The 11729-nt window shown below is 41.7% G+C and overlaps 1 pseudogene; it reads left to right on the forward strand.

Annotated features, from left to right (window-relative positions):
- The first annotated feature begins 2614 nt into the window (after positions 1-2614).
- Positions 2615-11072, forward strand: LOC133907192 (probable glucan 1,3-beta-glucosidase A; annotated as a pseudogene).
- Positions 11073-11729: the final 657 nt, after the last annotated feature.

Genomic DNA, 11729 nt, shown 5'->3' on the forward strand with positions numbered 1-11729 from the left:
TGCACATATGAAAAGGATCAACCAAACTACACCATTCCTTCAAACTCTTGGCATAGTAAAAATTTTAAATACATTCTTATTGTTACTTTCTCTCTTACCTATTTTACACATATATATTTGTATACTTTTCAGTACTATCATCAACCACCGGACAACATATGTGGCTTCTATGTTGCCCGCTTCATGCAAATCATCATAGAGCTGAGGAATCAAGATCCAAAGACTAGTGATTAATAGCCACTAGAAATGCTGATCACGCACCCATCGTCCGACGTACCCTAGATCTATTGTCAGGGACTAACCCTCGATAATTGGCGCGCCAGGTAGGGGGCGCATTTTCACATTTCGGTAGGTGTTGATAACTCGATTGGGCTACCCATGGCTGGATCCACGACAACTGTTGAGTCCCAGTCTGAGAACCCCGATCACCGCAAGGTATCCGACATGGGATACAACTTAGATGAGCCCGGTGTACTCTAAGCCTGGGACACCGAATCAGAGCCTGAAAGCTCTAAGACTCAACGTGAAGTATGCATGGCAGACCATGTAGTAGGGGCAGCAGAGGCTCTCATGTCCTAGGCACCATTAGTGAGCCCCATACCTTGTGCCCATGGAGAAACCGGCCTGGCACCGAATAAGGAGGTGCTCCGATACAACCCCTGCATAGGGCATAGCCCTCGGTGTTGTCGCCGTCTAAACCATCACATGATGCAAGCGCTGGGGGCTGCCCTCTTCATGATATATTGCTGCTCCATACTCAGTAGCTCGACTATGAGGCTATGATGCTCGCGCAAAATCTATAGACTGTGCGAAGGCTTCTCAGCCACCTGCCGGTGGCCATGCCAGAGGGTTCGCTAGTAGCCATGGCTACGCGACCTCGTCATCTTGGTGGAGACCATCCGATGCCAACCGTGGTGGCGAACACCACGTCCATCGTAGGGACTGGTGAAGGCCGTGATCACCAATAATCGTAGCAGGCCACGCGGCAGGAAAGATCCTATCCTCCCTCCATGATGGAAAGTTCTCAGAGACCCCCGCCACGTCGGGATAGTGGACCCACTGACTTGCGTGACTCTCTTCACTAACGTGACCTCCGTGGTGTGATCTAGGGCCAGAGGGCTAGCCAGGAGCAGGAAGATCAGGCTCGACGGGAGCAGGAAAGGGGCACCAGACTCCTCCATCCAATCACCATGACCACGAGACCTTCGTCTCTCTCCTCGAGCACGCGCCGCCGCCCATTAGCAAGTGACTCCCCATTACAGGACGAGGTGCAACACCTTATCCGCTCCGCTACAAGAGGTGCGCTGGCCAGGCAAGTTCTAGCCGGTCCTAGCCGAAAAATACGATGGCTCTACCAATCCCGAGGAGATCCTGTAGATTTACACCACCATGGTGCAGGTCGCGAGAGGCCACAAGAAATCATGGCCAACTATTTCCCGACCACCTTGGCCAGATTAGCATGGTCCTAGCTTATGAACCTCCCTCATGGGTCGGTTCACTCCTGGGAGGACTTGTGCGATCAGTTTGTCACCAACTTCCAGGGACCTACACCAGACTAGGGGTCGAGGACAACCTGTACCAGGTCAAGCAGCGACAAGGCGAGTCGCTGCGAGACTACATCCAGTATTTTACCAAACACCAAAATACCATTCCAAGGATCACGGGTTAGTCCGTGGTCATAGCATTCCGGAGGAGGGTCAGAGACCAGAAGCCGGTCGAAAAGCTGGCCACCAAGGAAGTTCGAAGTACCACCGAGCTCTTTGAGCTCGTGGACAAGTGCACGCAGGCCGCTGAGACCCAAGAGCTCCAGAGTGGCCCAAAGCCGTAGCCAACCTTCGACCAGTCTGCCTCTTTTAAAGGGGTCGACTGGAAGGAGAAGAATAGCAAACGCAAGGTAGGATCGCCCGATGTCATGGCAGTAGAGCAGACCGGCCAACCACGCTGGCACTTCAAGAAAAAGGATAGGAAGAAGGGCCAAGGCTACTGCCCATCCACTGCATAGATATCCATGACCTGACCGAATGCAAGGTTGTGCGGGGTATCGCCGACAAGAAGCTTGGGAAGTGTAAACCCAAGCACGATGATAATGGTAAGGATGGGGCCAACCCCGACCAGTTAGCATTGGGTTTTCAACAGGCCGATCACACGATCCACCATATCTTTGGAGACGCCGCAACATATTCCTCAAACAGGGAATACAAGTCGGTGGTCCATGAGGTGTGGGCGACCACATCGGGCCTGAGCCCGCATCTGAAGTGGTCAGAGGTAACCCTCACCTTCAGCCAGGCAGACCACTGCGTGTGTATCAAACGCCCTGTCACTATCCCATCGTGGTCAAACCCATGGTATAGAGCATCCGATTGGGTCAAGTACTGGTCGATAGAGGGAGTTCTATAAACCTCCTCTTTGCCGACATGGTGGATGCCCTGCAGATTCCAAAGAGCGCGTTGAAACCATCTCATCTCTTCTTCAGGATTACCCCTGGCTCCTCAGCTAAGCCATTGGCGCAAATTGAGCTACTCGTAACTTCAGGACCAAAAGGGTCTTGTTCGATATAGCGGACTTCGGGACCGCTTACAACGCAATCTTGGGGCGATTGGCGATAGCCCAGTTCATGGCCATCGCCCACTATGGTTACCAGACAATCAAGATCTCTGGTCCAGGGGGCATCACCAATTTTGGCAACACAAAGACGGCACTGCACTGTGATAAAAGGAGCCTCAACATGGTCGAGCTGACTCCTAGGTCACAGCCCGGGAACACCAAGCCCAGTGATCACCCGGTGAAGGTCCATGTCATCACCTGTCCAGACGATCGGCTCAAAGAAGTTTATCTAAATGACTCCGACCAATTTAGGATGGTCCTGATAGGGGCTAGCCTAGACCCTAAATAGGAACTCGCACTCATCGCTTTCCTTTGGGCGAACGCAAATGTCTTTTCTTAAAGTCTGTCTGATATATCTAGAGTCCACGTATATATGTATGAATAGTATAACGTCTTGACCACGCCTGCTGGTTAGGAGCTCTGGCACTGTATGCGTTGACTTTGACTTGACTCCATTAGACAACTAGAGCACAGCCTTTGGGCTGGCCTCATATGCTGTCATCCATGCATGGCTACAGTGGCTTATAAATGGTTACCGACTCCGCACTTTGCGTTCATAGGCATCAGTAAACAACCAGGGAAGATGGCAAGTAAGGTGTTTTTGATGGTTGGATTGGCAACATCTCGTCATCCTGGTCGCTTCCTCCCCTGTTTTCGGCAACGTCTCGCCGCCAATCAGGGCCATCAATCTCGGAGGGTGGCTGGTGGTGGAGGGATGGATGACGCCCAAGCTCTTCGCCCATGGGGACAGCAAAGCTCTCATGGTAACTGATGGTCCTTGTATTCCATCCTATTCCACTTTTATGGAACTAAACTAGCAAGCTAGGCTATTCAGGTTCAAGCCTGCCTCGGTTCGTATTTTACTGTCTATATTATTTTTTTAGAAAAACTTTATTTTACTACCCTAACTAATCAGTTTGTCCACTTAACCCGTACAAAGCTTCGAATTGTTCAACTCCCCGAACTATTTGAGTTAGGATGGTTCACCCCTTACTGAAATTCGACTTTTTTTTTATTTTTCCTCATATAAATTGTATTTTAGGTTTTAATTTTGTGGGGGTGATATCACACCCTATGTTACAAAAATATATTATAATTTTTTCTAACTATTTTGATAGGCTGGGAGCACCTAATCGTTATTTGACTCTCCAGATATGAAAAATGCATGAAAATAGCCTTAAATTGTTAAAATATTTTGCTAACCTTTTCTTTCTTCTTTTCTTTTCCAAGAAAAGGTTAATTACAAGTAGCTTAGCCGATTAAGAACATATCGCACTCTCATACAATTACCATTTCTTAAGCTAAATATGGTACACCACATTTGGGCATTTTGGAACAGAGAAGTTAAAAAGACAAATCATTTATTACAAATTACAATTCTAGGTAGTTGTTTTCATGAATTGATAGAAAATAAAATGACACGTGCCAAATCGAGACTTATGGAAAAAGTGAGCAATTTTGGTACACAAGATCACACGATTCTAGCTAGGTTCTTTTCTTGTGTGACAGGATCGATTCGTGAATCATGGTTGTATCGGAGTTTGAAAGATGTATATATAAAACATAGTCTACAATAATGTAAATTTGTGTGTACTTATTCAAATTAATTTATGGTAAGCATATTTTTAAACATTATTTAATTTAACTTGTGTATAATTATAATCATTTAAATGTTTCATAAGTGAATTATAACCATTTAATAGAAATAAAATTAAACCAATAAACATTAACTAATGATATACTTATACTCATACTTATACTAAATGTATAAAAATTTCTTGTTACGATCATGATCCTACATATGATTCAGGGATCCTCTGTGATCTTACAAATGTGATAAAATTAAGATATTGTGATCCTACATCAACTCTATACAATTCATATTGCGATCCAGACAACCTTGGTACGCTTTCCTCTACAGGTAGCCACGACCTGGGATTTTGTTTTCCCGAAGATAGACATGTGGTGCCTATTGGGAAATTAAAGTTTTTTTTTCACCCAAACTCTTAGGATATAGTGCAAATTTGAATTGGACTCTAAAAGTTCTTGGAAACAATATGGGCCAAAAATACTTCTAGACCTGTTACTCTTTTCCAAATAGCCATTCACTCTGCAAGGGAACTCGAAAAATGGTGTATCCACTCCCAGCACATAATTTCTCCTTTTCCAGTTCCTCGCCGTCTGCCCTCTTCATCTGTCCGCCGGCAGCCATGGCCGTGCCGCCGCGCCCAGCCCCCGTGCTCACAGCCTCCCGCCGGTCCCTTCCCTCGGCACTAAGCTCAATCAGTCGCTCATCCAACTCCCGGATCCAAGGCATTCTTGTTCTGTTTAGACGCGAGTCCGTGGAGGATGGGCCATTCTTGGCAAGATAGTTTCACTTGGAGGTTGGAAAGCCCGTCCATGGCGTCTAATAGGTATTCCCTCTCACCTGCAGGATGGCACGAACATCACCCTCTGGTCTGTGACGCGGAAGATGTTCTTGAGTGCCGCGGGCGGCGGCGGGTGCACGGTTGCGGCCGACCAGAGCAAGGCTCGGGACTGGGAGACCTTAAGGGTGAGGATTTATTTTCCCTGCCTAGTTTACTCCACTCGCAATTTAATTTGTCTTATCAAAGCCATTAATGAAATGTGTGCAAGCCCTTTAGTGTGTTCTCGAAAATGAAGTAATTGCTGTTGCTTGGTCACTACTAATGGTTTTTTAAATTTTGATCTGTGGTTTGTGAAAAATCTGAACTCCAGTGTGTACTGTATGTGAGCTCATGCTTATGAACTATGGCCAACTCGCAATTCAAGATGGCGTATGTTCGCCACAGTTCATAGCCCTTTGTTTGTAAACACAGTTTTGCCATGAAAGAGTATCAAAACATAAATTTCTCTGATTTCACTTCTTGAAACATGAAAACTCAACTTGGGCACACAAAATTTTTAGAATATCAAATTATGTAGATGATCACTTTATTTTTGGAGTTTTGGGGACACGTTGTTTAAGTTCAATTGGTTGCATGGGCATGATGTATTGAAATCTCACGAATCCATCCTAAACTTGTGACCCACATGGTTTGGACCATTTTTTTCTTGAGATTTTCTCATCTGAGCTGCATAGTCCTTATTGACAGAAAATGAAAGTAAATTTAGATCACAAATGCCTTGAACTTATCATGGTTTCACTTTTTCGTTAGCTTTGGAAAATGGAGAACTCTGACCATATGTTCAAGATTCGTGCTAACCAAAATCAGTTCATCAGCGTCAATGGTGATGCATTGGTTGCAATGGCAACCTCTCCAGGCCAAGCTGGGGAATTCCAGGTCATAACTAACAAGGACAACAAAGCTCGGATAAAAGCTCCAAATGGGAAATTCTTGCAGGTATTCATACAATACTTGTTGATCATTACTCACTGGCTCGTGGTATATTTCTCAAAACCAAATGTAATTTGTAATAACATTTGACTGCTCTTCCAGCGTTTTTTATTTAATTCCTTGCAATTATGAGCAGAAGTCCATGTCATGATGTGCATTTTTATTTTGAAATTCCATTGCTGTTGAGTTCTCTGGACTACCTTAGTTGCTTAACCTACTCGAGTCTTAAGAAAGCAAATTACCGCATTTGTGATCCCAGCATGAATAACAGAGATTCAAATGGTACAATCCTGGCAATTCTTTACCCACAGGCCACTCCTTTTGTCTAAAAAACCTGCCTAGCCCTGATTACTACACCCTAAAAACAACAAATTTTGTTCGTTACTCATATGTGAGAAGGGTGCAAGTTACCAAATATGGTTGGAGTAAGCTGATATGTGTCAGGGGAGTGAATTATCATAATATTTTTTATTTTAAAAAACTGCATTATTACTACTTCCATTTTGATTCATTAGAAAGTTACAGATACTATTTCTGATTGAAGTTCTGTAAATTTGTTTAATATTTCAGATTATTTCAAATTATATCCATGTGGCTTATGGATAGTGTCATTTGTGAGAATTAGCTCAAAAAACACCATAGACAAGCAAAATAAAAGAAAACATTGCTACGGACCTCAACTACTATTTGCTAAATGATATTGCACTTCTCATTTACTATGGAAATACTATTGTCAGATTATGACCACCTGAGACCTTACACAAAAGGTAACTTTCTTACCTTCTTATAAGTCTTGTGTTCAGATAAAGGGCAACGATACACCTTTTTTTCTATTGCTATTTTGATTACACTGTATCCCTTAAAATGTGCACACTTTGTCTAGAATAGCTTGTCATTCAATGATAAAATAGTTTGGATACATTAACCATTTGGTATGCTATGTCATGTTTGATACTTCTTTCAGGTATTCATACAATACTTGTTGATCATTACTCACTGGCTCGTGGTATATTGCTCAAAACCAAATGTAATTTGTAATAACATTTGACTGCTCTTCCAGTGTTTTTTATTTAATTCCTTGCAATTATGAGCAGAAGTCCATGTCATGATGTGCATTTTTATTTTGAAATTCCATTGCTGTTGAGTTCTCCGAACTACCTTAGTTGCTTAACCTACTCGGGTCTTAAGAAAACAAATTACCACATTTGTGATCCCAGCATGAATAACAGAGATTCAAATGGTACAGTCCTGGCTATTCTTTACCCACAGGCCACTCCTTTTGTCAATCTTTGTGATTGTGTACCACTTAAAAAACCTACCTAGCCCTGATTACTGCACCCTAAAAACAACAAATTTTGTTCGTAACTCATATGTGAGAAGGGTGCAAGTTACCAAATATGGTTGGAGTAAGCTGATATGTGTCAGGGGAGTGAATTATCATAATATTTTTTATTTTAAAAAACTTCATTATTACTACTTCCATTTTGATTCATTAGAAAGTTACAGATACTATTTCTGATTGAAGTTCTGTAAATTTGTTTAATATTTCAGATTATTTCAAATTGTATCCATGTGGCTTATGGATAGTGTCATTTGTGGGAATTAGCTCAAAAAACACCATAGACAAGCAAAATAAAAGAAAACGTTGCTACGGACCTCAACTACTATTTGCTAAATGATATTGCACTTCTCATTTATTATGGAAATACTATTGTCAGATTATGACCACCTGAGACCTTACTCAAAAGGTAACTTTCTTACCTTCTTATAAGTATTGTGTTCAGATAAAGGGCAACGGTACACCTTTTTTTCTATTGCTATTTTGATTACACTGTATGCCTTAAAATGTGCACACTTTATCTAGAATAGCTTATCATTCAATGATAAAACAGTTTGGATATATTAACCATTTGGTATGCTATGTCATGTTTGATACTTCTTCATGTAAATAGGTCCAGCAGTCAGGTTCAGTAAGCTCAAATAATGAAGCAACTGGAAGCTGGAACAACAATGATCCATCTGTTTTTAACTTACAAGTAACTGGACAGATGAAGGGGACACTCAGCTATGCAGCTTCTATGGAGCAGAACAAGCTGTAAGCATCTTACAGGTGTGTTTCCTCTACTGTTGATCAACTATTATGTTTGTATCAGCTATGATACTTCCGTTACTCTGAAGAAAGGGCAATATGTCCTCTAGTTTTATGGAATCATAAATTTGGTTTATACTCGTTTGAAACCAGACAAATTTAAGGGACAGGAAATTTCAGACTCATCTGACTTTCATTATTACCGTTTTTTAATCTTAATGGTTTCTCTATGCATCATTGCAGGATCATTGGAATACTTTTATAGTTGAAGATGACTTCAGCTTCATTTCATCAAATGGACTGAATGCTGTACGTATTCCAATTGCATGGTGGATTACAAATGAAACAAACAGTCCGTCCTGTCATCCTCCTCGTTATCCTGGCTATCAAACGGTATTAGACAAGGCTTTTGATTGGGCAGAGTAAGTCATGTTGCCAATTTAGTTTCTATCATACTAAATATAAAGATACAATCGTATCTATCAGTGTAATGCTATACTGTTCTGCTGCACATACCCGAATATGCTATGGACAGAAAGAAACAAGAAACATGCATCTTGTTCACATTACTTTATAGATGGCAATCTAGTGGAATACTACTTCATTCTAGGGTACCACTTTGGTAACTGAGTATTGAGAGTTTGAGATGGTCTAAAATATAATCTAAATAACATCTACCATTCTTTCTTTCCAAAAGAAAATGAAAGAAAGATGAGAGGCTTGACATTCATCCTTTTGATCTTCATGCCGCACCATGGTCACAGAACGGCCACGACCATAGTGCATCCAGAGATGGTACTATTGGTTGGGGCATCAGTGATGCAAATATTGACCATACTGTTCAAGTAATTGAAGCTCTTGCAGTTAGGTGAGGCAATTCTTTTTTAATTTTATCCAGAGCATTCAGCTTTGGGTGGAAGTTTTTGTAAAAGCACACAGCTAGTTTGACTTTGGCAAGCCCAAACATGGACCAAATCAATACAGAACATTCATTAGCATATCTCTGTAGCTAGGCGAAACATTCTTCATTGGATTTGGTAAGAAGCATTAAAATTTGTAAGTTGTGCATTGTGATTTGACAGTCATAAGATTCGGTTGCACTACTGCATAGCGTTAAACCTTGAGTCTGTGCTCTGACTATCTAAGATCCTATGTTACATGTATGTCTGTGCTCACCGTTTCTACTGTTTAGATTTCTCCAATATAATTGTCAATATAAAATATGTGCTTCCATTAAAACACAGCTCTTTGAAGTGTACAGGTGGAGATTTATAGCCTTAGTCACACCTGGATTCTTGGACACGACTAGTCTATGTCACAAATACTCCCTCCGTTTCACAATGTTTGTCCATGGTCTCGGGAGTATCTGTCTCAAATTGTTTGTCCATTGCGGTAACCAAGGATGCTTTATGGTCCATTTTTCTGCTATACCCTTGAGTGCATTCATGCATTTACTCCAACGCTGATGAGTTACTTGCTCTCATTCTTGCATTGATTAGGAGTAGTATGGTCATCTCTATGTATTTTTTCACTCAATTTCAGTATTTCTTGATTTGTATGTAATGGTGGGCGTGGACAAACATTATGAAACAGAGGGAGTAGTATGAAACGTTAACTTTTATGCTTGACTTGGGTGTGTAAAGTTCTTAAGGATGCTGTGATGAACTTGGTAAGTATGCTTCAAGGAAAAGCTTACTGGCAATTGAACTGCTCAATGAGCCACAGGCACCAAAGGTCGGATTGGGTACAAAGCAGTTAAAGCGAAAGTGCAACGCCCTGATGTTTATGTGATCATGTCAAACCGACTCAATATAAGTGACCCGACTGAGCTTGTGAACTTCACTAGCAAGTTCCGTAATTGCATCCTTGACGTTCATTACTACAACCTGTATGAGTCCAAGTTTTCCAGCATGAATTGGACACAAAACATTGATTTTGTGGAGAAAAAGCAGTTGAGCCAGTTGAAGAGTCTGATGCAGGCAAAAGGCGCACTCGTATTTGTTGGTAAGCATTGCATGGTATTTTTAGGAGCATCTTCATGTTTCTTTTCTTGACTTCTGCTCTCCTTCCTGTTGGCAGAAGTGGCTGGTTTTGATTTCTTTTAAGTTACATTTAAACACCCCAGTGCTAGTTTTTGGAACCTAGAATGGTGTACCCATGCTAGAATACTTCTAAATGATCACATCTCCAATGGATGTACAGTAGTACCAGAAAAACACATGTATGGATACAAATTTATTTATCTGTTGTTCTGGGACTAGACTTGTAGGGCGTACATTCACTCTGTGTCAGATCCAGTATGAAGCCAAATAAGCATTATATCTGTTCATGCAAAGGTGCACAGAGTTATGTTCATGAAATCCTCTTAATTCTTCATGCTACATTCAAAGTTGAAACTAGATAATTCATATTTCTTTGCATCCTGCGGATAAAAATGCATGTTCTTTAACTCCAGTTCTCTTTTTCCAAAAGAAAAGATATTTTCATTTTGACAATTAACTCTGAAAAAATCTGCTGAATCTGCAAACCCTATAAAAATTATTCATGTGTTTCATAGCACGACCTTGTCTTACATGGGCTACAGGATGGACCGGTTGTTCTGCCTTGTAGGTTATTTCAGAATTGTTGTGCGCGTGCAGGGGAATGGACTGCGAATTGGACAGTGAATGATGCAACGGATGAGCAGGTCAGGAAGTTTGCGGATGCGCAGATGGGAGTCTATGGTCAGGCCTCGTTTGGTTGGGCTTACTGGACCTACAAGGTCAGTTACAACAGTAGCTGGAACCTTAAAGAAATGATCGAGAAAACTATCATCTCAATCCCACAGAACTGAAAGACAGTTCCTAACTGTCAGAATTCGAGTAACTATAGTTATACGAACTAGGAATAAATGATACCGTGCAAGTGTGGCTTGCATGAAGCATCAGACTGTACTGTCACTGCTGTATGAAGGTGTGTTAGCGTCTGCAATATAATGGAGTTGTAGCATGAAAGTTGCAGCTGGAGCTGATTATGGTTGACTTGTCCTGAGCCTGTTCTGTTGTGTTGTTATTTAGAGTAGATGAAAGTAGCCACTTAATCATTCTGTGGGATGCGTCATGACGATTGGAGGTGCAATTACGTTATGAATTGACGTAACATCAAGTTCCAATTGTTATGATCCTATGTGTATTTATAAAAAGCCTTAAGTGTTAATTGACTACAGAAGTCGAACGCAGACTTGGCTTCATCTTCTCAAGTTCCAAGTGTTTCACCAACATTGAGACCTTCTTGGTCTAAGGAGATTTTCAGTCCCCAAACCTGATCTCATAGCTGATTCATAGTTTTTTTTTTCTAAAAAAAGAAACTTGATGGAAACCACTATCAAAGAAGAGCATGATGAGTGCTATGTATGCTACGATTTCAGTAGTTCTGCCAACTGCCAGGTGGTCACTCATGCCTCAGGTGTATTCAGTGGTTGACAAATGTGCCGAAATCTGAGAAGCTTCCAAGAAAGACCATGTCCTTCCTTGCAAGGGACGTCTGCATCATGCGTCAAAAGGATGAACTCGAAGATCCAAACGATCCATTTTCGTCGGGTCGAGAGCAATCATGATCGATCCATGGAGCGTGTGTGCAGGGATTGCGTTGCTCTATTCTCTCTGATCTCTTCTGCTCATGCTTGCTTAGTTACTTTA

The sequence above is a fragment of the Phragmites australis genome, chromosome 24, assembly GCF_958298935.1.
Source record: "Phragmites australis chromosome 24, lpPhrAust1.1, whole genome shotgun sequence".
NCBI classification, from domain to species: Eukaryota; Viridiplantae; Streptophyta; class Magnoliopsida; order Poales; family Poaceae; genus Phragmites; species Phragmites australis.